We start from the raw sequence: 15,015 nt of genomic DNA, 5'->3' as shown, positions 1-15,015 counted from the left end.
GAGACAGAGAAAGACAGACAGACAGACAAACAGAAATAGGAGAATATGAAGGAAGAAGGGAAGGAGGAAAGAGAGAAGTTCAATGCTGGGCCTGGTGTTGCAACCTGGGATCCCAAACTACTCAGGAGGTTGAGGCAGGAGGATCACAAGTTCCAGGCCTGCCTGAAGCACAAAGTGAGTTCAAGGCCACTCCAGGGGGCACTTCCTGTCATGTGTCCCTTAGCCACAGCTTTGCCTGGGGACCTCAGGTTCTCTCTCTCACAGCAGCCATCAGATTAGCCCCGCCCCTTTCACACTCAGCTATCAGCAGCTCTTCTGATTGCCACACCTGCCCCTCCATGCACACTTGGAGCCAATAGCTACTTTAACCCGAGATGGCGGGGAGGCATGTGACTCTATTTGAATTTAATTGACTACACAATGTTTCCCATGGAAGCCGCATCAATTGCATTTTTTTCTGGGTCTGTCTTTTTTTTTTTTAACTAAAAATATTTGGTCCAACACCTTTCCATCCTTTGCTTGCTGTAGGTTTAAAGAAAAATGCTTATCAACTTGATTTTTTTTAATGATGCAATAGTTGAATTACCCCTTGTTAGGTTTCAAACCTGGGACAAACTGAGGTCCATTATCATATCATGTCAGCACCAGATGAATGGAAAAAAGAAAAAAAAAGAAAGGACTTGACTGCTCCCAGGTATGGTGGAGGAGAAGGCTTATTTTAGATAAAAGGAAGAGCATAGCCAGAGGCAGAGACATCTGGAGAGTCCAGAGTGAACAGGACTGTGAGGCTGGCCATGTGAGGAGAGGAGAGAGGGGAGGAGAAGGAGAAGAAAGAGGAGAGGGGAGAGGAGATGCCAACCAAGTGGGGTGGCCTGGACCATAGACATAGAAGAAATGACTGAGTTATATAGAGGGCACAGGAGGTTGGAGAGGGGAGGGTGGAGGGGGCAGGAAGAGGCACAGGCCCTGGGCAGAAGATTTCAGAGTAGAGAGCAGGATAAGGTGACCATACCTAGTAACAGGTAGGGGTTGAGGGATGCTGGGAGAACCTAGAGGCCAGCGTCCACTTTGACATGTTAATGGGCACATCAGCAATTTGTCCCAGGTATAACACAGAACACTGCTCATGCTTGTACCAGGGAAGGGACCCATAGTCTCTGCCATACCAACCAAGGGCTTTGACCTCAAGTGACATCCCTGGTCCTTAGGGAGCAGTTTCCATGCCTAGAAATGCTTTTACTCCTTTACAGAGCATTTTAGCCTCCCAGGTTCCATCGTGGTCTAAAGCCACAGCCCAGAGCAGTTTTTAGAGTGATTATCTATGTCATCAGCAGATCCAGAAACCCATTTGGACTTCCCACAGGGCCCCAATCAGATTCCAGGGTAAGGACCCTTATCTGTTAAATGCTTCCCCAGGACATTCAAGTTTGGGGACAACAGCAGCAGGTGTGTCATTATGTGCAGAAAAATCAGAAGCTAGTGCTTTCCATTCCCATCTGCTCCTTCCAAGTGTGTGCCTTATTTCTGACCTGGAGAACTCCTACTCATCCCACAAAGCCCAACCTATCAATTGTCCTATCTGTAAGCTTTCTCAGCATGCTCCTCTGACTGAGCCATCTACTGGTAAGTCAGGCCTCACCAAAGGCCCCCTGCATCTGTGGATAAGCTTGTGCTTGTGGGGCCTCCAAGCAGGGACTCCTGTGGCTGATGCACGGGTGAGGACATGGTCCTGTTCACAGACCAGTATCAGCTATTTTCTGACATGTTGATAGCATCAGCCTAACACACACACCCTAGTCTGTAAGGACAATGGTCAGGGTACAGCCTCTGTGGAGCCCCCAAACTCACCGTGGAATAAATATGATAGTAGGGTCTAAGGTCCAGGCTTGCAACACTCCATAATCTGCTGTATTCATCAAGGTAGTAACCAGGAATTAAACAGCTCAGAGTGAGTGGGGGAGGCCTCTGGGGAAAGGTAGTCATAGTGCAGAGCCTTTGAGCAGTCTGCTTCTTTATAATGCAGTCCTGCAGGGGCAGGGTGGAGAACTCATCACAGGTTGCAGCAGCGTGGGGAGAGTAAGGCATGAGAAACCCAGTTCTTCTGCAGCTGGGCCAGGAGCTCAACTCCATGGAAACAGCTGCCTAGCTTCACCAGGTGCCCTGTTTCCTCAGGCTAGCCCTCTGCAGGGCTATCTCTGTGTGCCCTGATCACCACCTCTCCAACAGATTTCCATCAGGAACCTAGCTGACCTCCCTGTATCTGGGGCAGTGGCTCTCAGCCTTCTGGATACTTGCAATCATTTAATACAGTTTCTAATGCTGTGGAGATCCTAGCCATAAAAATATTTTTGTTGCTGCTTCATAACTGTAATTTTGCTACTGTTGTGAATTGTAATATAAATACTATGGGAGATAAAGGTTTGCAAGAGGGTCACAAGCCACAGGTTGAGAACCAGTGCCTTAGGGAGCACACCAGGAAAGACACAGCTGGACTAGTTTTCTTCTCCTGGAAAACAAGCCCACACCCCCTAGATGTTTGTGATCAACATCATATAAACTGTGACTGAGTCTCACAAGGGAAGCTGGGGCTTCTGGCTAGCCTGGTCCTTGACCCTGGCGTATTAATACCCATGGAGCAATGTCCTGAACATATCCCCTCAGCTTTTCTGAGGACAGTCATAATGTACTCTCATGATAGCAGCACCCTGTGCCATGAAGACCTGGTCAATATGTTCTTTTTCTTTTTGAAAACCACAAGCTAGATTCTTTTCTTCCCACCCCAGAACATGGGAACACCTGTGCCATGTCAACCATTTCTCTCCCTCCTCCTCCCTCCCTCCCATCCTTCCTTTCTTTGTCTCTCAGAAATGTCTCCTGAATCCCAAGTTGTTCAAAACCCACTTTGTGGCTGGGGATGACCCTGAATTCCTGATCTTCCTGCCTCAGCTTCTCTAGTGCTGGGATTCCATCAGCACGCCCAGTATTATGTGGGGCTAAAGATCCAACCCAGAGCTTTGCACATGCTAGGCCAACATTCTACCAATAGATTTCCACCCTTAGCCCCATGTTAGGCATTTCCTGGCTAGTTTTATGTCAATTGACACAGACTAGAGTTATCTGAGACGAGGAAGCCTCATTAAGAAAATGACTCCCTAAGATTGTGCTGTAGGCAAGCTTGTCGGGTATTTTCTTAATTAGTGATTGATTGGGGGAGTTCCCTGTCAATTTTAGGTGGGTCCAGCCCTGAGTTGTAGTCCTGGGTTCTATAAGAAAGTATATCTAGCAAGCCAGGAGATGAGGCCAGTAAGCAACACCCCTCCCATAGCCTGTGCACCAGCTCCTGCCTCCAGGTTCTCACCATGTTTGAGTTCCTGTCCTGACTTCTTCGGTGATGGACTATAATGTGGAAGTGTAAGCCAAATAAACCCTTCCCAACTTGCCTTTGATCATGGTGTTTCATTGTAGCAATAGTGACCCTAAGATACTAGGGTCTTTAGATTAGAGCCTGCAGACCCCATTTCCCAGATGAAGAAACTGAGGCATGAATGACATGGCCCGAGTGAGGTGGGTGGCAGTAGAAACCTGTGGCTCACCTATTCTTGGCTCCGACACTCTGCTGCCAATCTTAGCTGAGTCCCTAGAGTTGCTGGGGGCCCAGGTGGAGGCTCAGGATGTCTCCGTAGGTCAAAGCGATGTGTACAGAAGTTGGCCTTTTGTTCCCCAGCTAGTTTTTGTCCACATCGTGGCTGACAGGTGCAAATATATGCTGGGCAGGAGTGAGGATAGGCGGGGCTGGCAGTCAGAGAGAAGAAATAGAAGGAGAGATCTGGGAGAAAGGAAGAAGGAATGAGAGAGGAAGGAGGAGGACTTCAGGGGCCAGCCACCCAGCTACACAGCCACACATGGAGTGAGAGGGAAAGAAGGGGCATAAGAAAGAGAGAAAGGAAAAGCCCAAGGCAAAGATAGATGGGTAAGTTAAGAAAAGCTGGCTGGAAACAAGCCAAGCTAGGGAACGGCATTTATACTTAAGCCTCTATATGTGATTTATTTGGGAGCAGGGTGGCTGCACTCCTTCCATAAAAGAGTAAAAAACAACAACGTCTAGTTCAGTTTCTAGTGATGTGAATGAGAATGTCCCCCATGTGCTCAGATATTTGAACATCAATTCCAAAATGGTGGCACTATTTGGGGAGGGTTAGGAAGTGTGGCCTTGTTGGAGGAAGTAGTCACTGGGGACAGGGGCTGAGAGTTGAAACCTCATCCCTTCCAGTTCTCTTTCTTTGCTTCATGCTTGCTGTTGAAGACGTGAGTTCTCAACTTTCTGCTCCTATGCCATGCTTTGCTGCCATGATGGAGATTTACCTCTCTGCAACCATAAGACCCTAATAAACTCTTCCTTTTGGAAGTTGCCTTGGTCGTGGAGTGTTACCATACCAACAAAAAAGTAACTAATACATCCAGATATCCAGTTAGCCTCATGCTATTCCTAAAACCAGGGCCTTCCCCGCTGTGCAGTGTTTTCACTTTCATAGTAAACCTGGAAGCATGCACACCCATGTCTGCCTCTGGGCTCTATTTCTGACCCAGGCAATCATTGTGCTTGTGTTTGAGCTGACATTTAACTCTGTAACAGCTACAGCTTTAAATGGGTCTTGACAACTACAGTGTTACCCACCTCAACAAGGTTTGCTATTCTTGTAGATCACCTATTGTGGTGGCCAAATTTACCTGTCAACTTAGAGTTCACATAAAGTCAGTGGACTTTGGGTAAAGCAGATTGGCTTCTTTAATGTGATCCAATCAGTTGAAGGATCTCAACAAAACAAAAAGGCTGTCCTTAGGCTGGGGAGATGGCTCAGCCAGTAAAGGTGTTTGCCACTCATCATGAAGACTCCAGTTATATTCCTGGATTTCACATGATAGAAAGAGAAGACCAACTCCCACAGGTTGAAACCAAGAGCCGTAACTCTGCTCAATGCATTGAGTCAGCCATGGCTGCTGAGTGAGAGGACTGACATGGGGTGTCATGCCTGGGGGAGCATGCCTGTGGTAAGCAGAAGGTAAAGGTGTGTTCTGTTCTTGCTCTGCAGAACGATGAAAAACTCCAGGTGCTCTTGGGCCAGGAAGATGTCCCCTTGGGGCCTGCTATAACCCCCAAATGCCAGATGCAAATGAACTACCTTTAATGTGACAACTCTACCCAAGGAAAAAGTACCAAGGCAGTGACTCCATCCTCTGGGAGATAGTGTACCACATCAAGGCAAGCACAGCTTACCCCAGGGACTGAGTGCGTGGAGTAATCTGAGTGGTCCTGCTCTCCCCCTGGGGCTGGCCTCGGCTAGCTCTATATCCCTCCATCCTAGAACCAGAAGCTAAGCTAATGGAAAGGGAACTAACTGCAGATGTGGTTTGGTTTGTTTTGTTTTGTTTTAAAGCAGGTTAGAGAGAGAGAGAGAGAGAGAGAAGAGGCCTTCTTCTGAGGTCTCAGCCAAACTCCTGGGTACAAAGAACCCCTGTGGAAGTCACTGACTGAGACCAGTGGAGAGGGCTTGTCCCCCATCCCCCATTCAAATCCCAGTGCTGCCCCAGGCTAAAGAAAGCTGAGCCAGAGTGGAAGGGGAAATCTCAGGGCTGGGTCTGATCACTCTTGTCTCTCTCCTTCCCCACACTCAGTTCAATGGCGTAGAGGACATGTTACTTGAAAAGATGGAGACAAAAGAATATCATCCGTGACATGGTGAGCGCACCAGGGCTCCTTCAGGAAGAAGGAGTGCCATTTTCTGTGAAATCCATGACAACCCCTCCCCAGCAGTTGTCATCAGAGATGTCCAGGGTGGAACAATCTTCCCACAAGTGTCCATGTCACTTTCTTTACCACCTTAGGAGCTCCAGCTACAACCATGTTCACAGGGCCCACAGGTCACCATTGTTCACAATCAGTCATCTATCAGAATGGGCTGCTGGGCCATCCCACCAGCTCAGCCAGGGAGCCAGAGATGTTCTGTTGAAGCACTGGGTGACTTGTACAGAGGCAAGCTGCTCCATCTTTTCTCACCCACTTCTCCTCACATGTTGGTGTTCTGCCCTGGTATAAGATACGAGGCTCAGCATCGGGAGCCAACTGAGCAGCCCCCCAGCAGCCCCACTGCCTGGCCTCCTCTGTGTCTCTGACCTCCCTTCTCATCTTTCCCCAGGTCCTGCAGCTCCTGTCTCCCTTGCCTCCCCCAGGCCCACAGGAGAGAAGATTGCACTTATGTTCACTTTGCTGGTCCCCTTCTTTCTTCTCCATGCTGGGCTCCTGGAAGAAACACTAGCCAGAGGATGCCCCCGTTCATGCTCCTGGAGTCCTCCCAGCTACCTTTTTTGCTCTAACCTCTACTGCTTCCCAGGGAAGTGGCACCTGAGAAGAGCCTCGTTCTTTCCATCTTCCCTCTGTGCCCAGTGGTCGCTGTGTCCCTGAGCTTCTCAGCTGACTAACTTCTCAGCCTTTCTCATTGACCTTCAGTGCAACCAATGTCTGCCTTTTGAACTTGCCCATCCCTCATTGGTCCCTCAGCTACACATGTACTGTGAGGGGCAAGGCCTAGTCACTTGACTCTGGCCAGGCCCCAGATATGCCATCTTACAAGGTGCTGTGCCTGTACCCACTTGACCTGTGAACCCCCACTTACCCAACAAACTTAGGCTTGGTTGCAAAGCAGTATAAAGCCTGAGAGCTGCATGCCCCTCCTCAGATCCCAGGTGCTTGCAGCCAGGGATTGTAAACCTGGGCCTATGGCCCTCACTAGAGCAGGAGGCCACACAATAGATTTGGTTTTAATGATCCCTCAGATTGTTCATTTGTGGGATCCTTCCCTTCACAAGTACCCATACATCTGGATGTTCATATGCTTATTTAATGTAAATAGTGTATGTTCCTGATTAAATATGTTACCAAACCTGTGCTGAATCAGCTTCCATCCTTGGCCTGGAGGCTAGTAGAATACGAAGTAACCGGGGTCACCCAGTAAGATTGCTGAAAGGAAATGTCTAGGGATTTCCTGTGCTTCCACTTTGGAGATAAGGCTGGACATTGAAACTTTTACACAGTTCACTTCTGAAACCCCAGTGCTTTTATACTTATGATTTGAGACCATTAGAGGCAACAACCATGAAACATCCTTGTTGGTCAGGCCTGGTCCCCTGGTCCCCTTGGTGTGGTCGTACCTTCTCCCTGAATACCTTCTGAATACCTTCTGAATGCCTTCTGAATGCCTTCTGAATACCTTCTGAACACCTTCAGCTCCAGATGCCCTGCTGTCTCCTGGAATGCACCAGGTGTGCCATTCCACATGCGGATCCTGTTCTCAATCCCAGGAGGTCTCCCCCTTATAGGAAACTGCCCCCCATCACTCCACACCACCAGATGCCCTCCCTACATCCATGGCCTGCAGTCACACCCTAGTCCACCTTCTGCCCTGTGCCCTGCTGGTTTTCCTGCCCTGCTGGTCCTCATGCCTTGTGAGTAGATCCCAGAATAGCAGGGACACCATACAGAGAAAGGACTTAGTGTCACCCTGCTCCCCAGCTCCATATGACTTTAGTCCACAGGGCCGTCCTGAAGATGCAGTCGGTTAAGGAAAGTGACATGCTCTGAGCATCCGACAAGAGAGTTGTGTAAAAAATCCACCTCCTCTCATTGCAGTCTCTCATCCCTCTCACCTACACTGGATGGATTCAAAGCATGGCCACCTGTGGTCATTAATTTGATTGTCAGCTTGATGGGATCTAAGTCACCCAGGAGACAGGCTGAATCAGGGTTCTCTAAAGGATTACTGGAACTGATTGAATGAACACAGACACATATAATATATAAATATACATAGGCTTCATTAGAATGACTTACAGGCTGAGGTCCAGGTGAGAACAGGACAGGAGCAGGCCTTTGCAGGAAGGACTCTTTTGTTTGACAGCATCCGGCTGCCATGAACTGCACTGGGTGCTGTGGCTGCAGCAGCCGGCAAAACAAGGGCTATGAACATGCAGGTTCTGCTCGAAAGATACGTTTAAAAATCCAAAACCCCAGAAGAAACTAGAACAGGGTGAGGTAAGAGCAAGTGATTCTGGTGTGAAAGTGGCTTCACAGACATGCATGTGTGCTGTGCATGCAACTGTGTGTGTGTTCAAGTACATGAGGCCAGACTCAACTTCAGTGTCTTCCTCTGTCCTTTCCACATTCCTCTTTGAGACAGGAACCTGGAAATCACTGATTGGCTAAACTAGTTGGCCAGCATGTCCCAGGAGAGGTAGACAAACACAGGGAGAACCTGAACACCCAAGGTACCCTTAGCTGTCCCTTCCCAGTAGAGCAACACCTAGAACCTCCACACCTTGAGTAATTTGTGGTCAGGAACGTCCTGCATGATGAATAAGGTCTACCCAGCCCAGTGTGTGACACAAACACTGTGAGGTCAAGTCTGTCCTTGTGACCTGTTAGGTGGGAAAAACAAACCTATTTACCATCATATGTATGCATGATAGGGTATACATATGCTTAAATTATGTATGGCCCATACATGCGAACACAGGTCATCTAAAATTATATAATATCTCATCTGTCAACTGTCAAGGAACCAGTCAATGCCCCTACCTCACATGGTCAACTCTACTCAAGAAACTACCCACTCAGGCCTCTGTCTGGAAGGATGAGATTTCTGAAGCCCATTCCTATTCTGTACAATGCATCCTATGCTTCTTCAATGCCACTCTGTGTCTTGTCCAGTTTGCCATTTGAGATAACAAGAACCTGGACATCATGTCACAGGACACTCTGAGACTCATGACATGGGGGTCCTCTTGCCCCTGCCTCTTCCACAGTGCTGGGATTATACGTGTGTATGAATTTGCCCAGCTTTTGATGTGGATGATGAAGGTCTGATCTCAGAGCCTCATGTCTCCATGGCAAGGACATGACTAACTGATCCATTTCCCTAGCCTCACACTTATTGTGATATTTTCTGCCTGACGTGAAATCCACCATTAGTCCACTTCTGAGAAAATGGAAAGGTTTTGTTACTTTCATGAGTACTGCTTTACAGCAGGTTTCAGGAACTTTTTTCCCTGCATGCCTTTTGAATGGCTGCTTCGGACTTCCTGCCCTCCACAGCCCCTGGCCATCACTACTTCATTTTCTGTTCCTATGATTTGCACAGCTTTAGGGATCTTCTACAAATAAAGTCATCCTGCTGCGGCTGACTTGTTTCACTTAGCATGGTGTCTTTAGGGTTCTGTCCTCCAACCATGAACATGTGTGTGCACACTGCCTACACATATACCACACACAATTATTTAAAGTGATTACAGCATGCTAATTGTACAATCATCATAGAGTATCTCCTTCAAGTCTTAACAAAGACATGAGAAACTTGCAAGAGGCTTTCCTTTAGAATGGACCCCTATGGAAGACCAGCTGACCACAAAAGTATGGAGTCACTCATGCTAAAGTGGGCAGCTGCAGCTACATTGCTTTCAAAGAAGTCAGGAAAGTGAAGAGCCAAATCTTCACACAGGCATGATGAGAAAGTCCCTCCCAGAAGTCACTGAAACTGCCAACATCCTTGTTTCTGTTATATTCAGTCTTTTAATGACCATAAATCCAATATCTTTGATTCTGTTAAGAACCAAGGGTGGGCTGGACAGGTGGCTAAGAACACTGGCTGCTCTTCCAGAAGCCGGTTTCAATTCCTAGCACCCCCATGGCAGCTCACAAGTATCTCTAATCTAGCTCAAAGTGATTTTACACCCTCATACAGACATAAATGCAGGCAAAACACCAAAACACATAAAAATTAAATCATAAAAAAAGGAACCAAGGGCTCTCCTGATTCTAGAATCACCAAAGTCAACTGCAGTCTTTAACTCTGTTGTAATTTTGGAAGTGGTGTGTACACATTGCACCAATTTTCTGTTGAGAAGTAGACCCTGAGACCAGGAACAGTTATTTGCCAGGGTCCCTGGTGGTCTGGCCCGGGTGTGGCTAGAATCTGCCTTTCTGGCTAGCAGTGTTCACTTGCTGGGTTCTGCCTCTGGTTCAGAACCAGAAGAGAAGACAAAACATTTACTGCATGTAAGAAGAAAGAGCTGTGGAGGAAGCAGAGCAGTGAGCAGGACCCCATGAAGTCCCCTCTGGGGTGGTAGCAACCATGTAAGGAGGGGGGGGATGTGACATCCTACAACCAAGGGTCAGCTTCATGCCTGGAAGACACAGATCCTGGAGAGGGTGAATACAGCAGAGTCATTCCTGTTGGTCAGAACTAAGATTTATACTAAGAGCCTCAAGAAGCCAGTAAGTAATAGAGTCTGAATGACCTCCAGCTGCTGTGTGTACAATGGACCCTGAGGGGACTGGAATGAAAGAAGAGAAACTAATTAAAGTTAGAAGCCTAGAGCAAGAATTGGCCGAAATTTTTTATAAAAGGCCAGATAATAAATATTTGGGGCTTTATGGGCCATAAAGTCTCTGTTGTAGCTATTTGATTCTGCCATTGTTTTGAGAACCATAAATAATACATAAATCCTGAGTGTGGCTGTGTTCAATAAAACTTTATTTATTAAAAATAACACCTGACCATATTTGGCCCATAAGCTACAGTCTTTGATTCCTGGTCTAGGTATTATATACTAAGATACAAAATTACCTACAATGAAGCTACTCAGATAAATGTGTTAGAGAAGCTTTTAGGGTCAGAGCCTGAGCCCTGGCAGCCTCCTAACAACCCAGGTTACAGCAATAGACCAATTAATACCTAATGATGAAAAGTCAATAAAGGAAATCCAGTATGTCCACAATTGAGAATGGGAACAAAAAGATCCAGTGACATCCTAAATCTATTTGGGAATCCTAACATGGGATTAAGAATTCCATAGCGACCACGGGTGTGCATGGCTAACAGTCTCTAGTGGGGTGTGATCCTGCCCATCAGTCTGGTCAGAAGGTGGTCTGAAGTTGTTGGAAATGTATGAAATCTTCCTGGATACTAGCTGCTCTTCTGGTTGGCACTTGGCTCACGGCCTTCTCCTTCTACCAACAAGAGATTTGCTGGTGAAATTCCAATTCCTTAGCACTCATTTTGTTTTGATATTTTGAAACCCAAATAGAGGGGGCACGGTATCCCCAGAATGCCTTTATTCCTGCTAACACAGCTACAAATGGATGGAGAACCATGTGCTATATTTACTTGGGTGTAAGGGGTGTTCATTTTCTAATCCTTTGGTATCAGCTTAGATTGCAGAAGCACATGAGTATATTCCTTCACAGAAAAATTAAACAAACTCCAAATGAAGTTCCTTTTGGTGAGACTGAGGGATGAGAAGAGCCTCTTTGCCATCCGTGGTGACAGAGGGAGAAGAGGCATGCAGATGGGGCAGGCAGAGGATCTGATGAGGAAATAGTAGTAGGGTTCTCAAAAAGGGACTCATTAGACTGCTTACACAATGTGGGTGACCAAACAAAGTCTGGCTGCTCTCTGGAGGGATGGAGAACCCAGTGACACTCAGTCTATGTGGTTGGATGTCTCAACAATCCCAGTGTGATGGTGCTAGAGGCCGGAGGAATCCTGGAGAGCTGCTGGTCTTCATTTCGTGTTGGAAAGCTGAAGCTGCAGGGTTCAGAGGGCAGAGGAGGATGGCATCAGCAGGACAGCATCAAGATAGATGCCCTCACCTGGGAGGAGCAAAGGTGAGCAGGGAAAACCAGCAGTGCTTCCCCTCGGCACCGCATCTTTAGACTAGAGACTGCAGATCCCATTTCACAGATGAAGAAACTGAGGCATGAATGGCATGGCCTGAGTGAGGTGGGTGGCAGTAGAAACCTGTAACTCACCTATTCTTGGCTCTGAGACTTTGCTGCCAATCTTAGCTGAGTCCCTAGAGTTGCTGGGGGCCCAGGTAGAGGCTCAGAATGTCTGCCTGGGAGGAAAGGATGGGCCTTTGTCCTCTAGCTAGTCTTTGCCACATCATGGCTGACAGATGCTAATATATCCTGACCAACTTGCCCTTCTCAGCTCCCTGGCATGGGAAGATTTTGAGATGCAGTCTTCTCTCCATGGTGCTTCTCTTACCCAGAGATGAGCTCTGCCCAGCAATTCTGTCCTCTCCCAGCAGAGGGAGCCCTTCCCAAGCCCCAAGTAGTAAGCACAGCTGCATCAGCTAGGGTGGGGGTGATTCCAGACCACAGACAGGGTGCTGTGCTGGCCTTGGAGACTGAAGGAAGGGCACTGTGCTGTTGGCACACCTTGTTCAGCCACTCCAGGGGACCGGGCCAGAACAACAGGCAGACGTGAGGTAGAGAGTCTAGAGCAACAGGGCGTGGTTGGACATGAGACTGAGGAAGCATCCACGAATGAAGACACAGAGAAGGAACTCAAGGGGTTTAGAGACCACACAAGGATGGGGTGTCATCAGGCTCCTGTGATAAAGGCTCAGACAGTGACCTTGTGTTGGTGCTCAGGGTAAGAAAACACTACTGAAAGCAGGAGGGCCAAGGTCAGCTTGTGGATGCAGGAGTGATGTGGATACCCCTGAGGAATGGACACACTGACAAGGACGACTATCTACTGCCTGCGGAAGGACTGACTGAAGACAGGCTACAAACACTGCACATGAGACCTTCCCATCCATCTGCTATTTCAGGAACCTGCCAAGCCAGCAGGAAGAGGAAAGAAAACTCAGGCTGACCACAGAACCCACAGGAGGACTTGGCACTTTTTCCTTTCTGGGGCACCAAAGATGTGCTTTGTTTAGAGCATCTTATCACCACAGTTGTTGGGGAATGTTATTTTAAGGTGTGTTACTTCTGTTTATGTTGCATTTGTTTAACTCTGTGAAAGTGAGTTACTGTGCCTGTCTAACACACCTGATGGTCTAATAAAGACTGAATGGCCAATAGTAGGACAGGAGAGAGGATAGGTGGGGCTGGCATGCAGAGAGAAGAAATAGAAAGATCTGGGAGAAAGGAAGAAGGAATGAGAGAGGAAGGAGGAGGACTTAGGGGCCAGCCACCCAGCTACACAGCCAGACATGGAGTAAGAAGGAAAGAAAGGGCATGCAGACATAGAGAAAGGGAAAAGCCCAGAGGCAAAAGATAGATGGGTTAAGTTTAAAAAAGTTGGCTGGAAACAAGCCACGCTAAGGATGACATTTATACTTAAGAATAATTCTCGAGTGTGATTTATTAGGGAGCTGGGTTGCAGGCCCCCCAAAAGAGTAAAAACCAACAACATCTAGTTGAGTTTCTAGTGGTTTGAATGAGAATGTCCCCCTTCGGCTCAAATATTCGAACATTCAGTCGCAAGAAGGAGGCACAATTTGGGGAGGGCTATGAAGGGTGGCCTTGCTGGAGGAAGCAGTCGCTGGGGACAGGGGCTGAGAGTTGAAACCTCATGACTTCCAATTCTCAGACTTTGCTTCATGCTTGCTGTTGAAGAGGTGAGTTCTCACCTTCCTGCTCCTACACCATGCTCCTTGTCATAATGGACTCATTCCTCAAGCCATAGTCCACAAATAAACTCTTTTTTTTTAAAGTTGCCTTGGTCATGATGTTTTATCATAGCAACAAAAAAGTAACTAATACATCCAGATATCCAGTTAGCTTCATGCTATTCCTAAAGCCAGGGCCTTCCCCGCTGTGCAGTGTTTTCACTTCCATGGTAAACCTGGAAGCATGCACACCCATGTCTGCCTCTGGGCTCTACTTCTCTTTCAGGCAATTATTGTGCCTATTTTTGAGCTGACACTTCAGTCCATAACAACTATAGCTTTAAAATGGGTCTTGACAACTTACAGTGTTACCCACCTCCTCAAGGTTTGCTACTCTTCTAGATCACCTATTGTGGTGGCCAAATTTACCTGTCAACTTAGAATTCACATAAAGTTATAGGACTTTGAGTAAAGCAGATTGGCTTCCTTAATGTGATCCAATCAGTTGAAGGATCTCAACAAAGCAAAAAGGCTGTCCTTAGGCTGGGGAGATAGCTCAGCCAGTACAGATGTTTGCCACTCATCATGAAGACTCCAGTTAGATTCCCAGATTTCACATGATAGAGAAGACCAACTCCCACAAGTCGTCTTCTGATCTCCACATATACACCATGATAAATACACACACACACACACACACACACACACACACACACACACACACGCACACACACGCACTCACGCACGCACACGTGTGTAAATACACACTGATTTTGTCATTTAAAATTATTAAAATTTTAAAGATCAATTTCCCTGTGCTGCTTAGATTTTTGTCAACTTGACACAAGCCAGCATTGATCTAGACAGAGTCTAGTCCACTGTGGGTGATGACACCCCTAGGCTGGAGGTCCTGGGAGTATAAGAAAGCTGGCTGAGCAAGCCATGAGGAGCAAGCCAGGAAGCAGTGCCCTCCATAGCCTCTGCTTCAGGTCCTGCCTCCAGGTTCCTAGAGCTCTGGCCTGGCTTCTCTCAGCGATGGAGTATGCCATGTAAACCAATAGACCCTTTCCTTCCCCAAGTCATAAAAAGGCTTTTGGTCAGTCTTTTTATGACAGGAGTGTAAAGCCAATGAGGACATTCCCTGAGCCAGAGAGAACCTTCAATAGTGTGGGCTTTCCAGTGGACCCTCACCATAAGCCATCTTGAGCGGAATGACCACTGCAGGTTTGGACTTGCTCTATCATGCTGCTTTAAATGGTGCTTTTTAAAAATTTGTGTTATATGTGCTTGCTTACAGGATAGATGTGCTCTGAATGAGAATGGCACCTATAGGCTCATATATTTCAGTGTTTGGTTCTTAGTTGGTGGAACTGTTTGGGAAGGGTTAGGGGATGTGGCCTTGTTAGAGGAGATGTGTCACTCGGGGCAGGATTTGGGGTTTCAAAGGTCCATGCCACTCTCAGTTAACTCTCTCTGCTTCATTCCTATGGACCAAGATGTAAGCTCTTAGCTGCTGTTACAGCTCTATGCCTGCTTGTCTGCCATGCTCCCCACCATGCT

Source organism: Peromyscus californicus, unplaced genomic scaffold, assembly GCF_007827085.1.
Source record: "Peromyscus californicus insignis strain IS unplaced genomic scaffold, ASM782708v3 Scaffold_15__1_contigs__length_86483966, whole genome shotgun sequence".
NCBI lineage: Eukaryota > Metazoa > Chordata > Mammalia > Rodentia > Cricetidae > Peromyscus > Peromyscus californicus.
The sequence above is the reverse complement of the archived record's forward strand: the minus strand, read 5'-3'. Positions refer to the sequence as shown.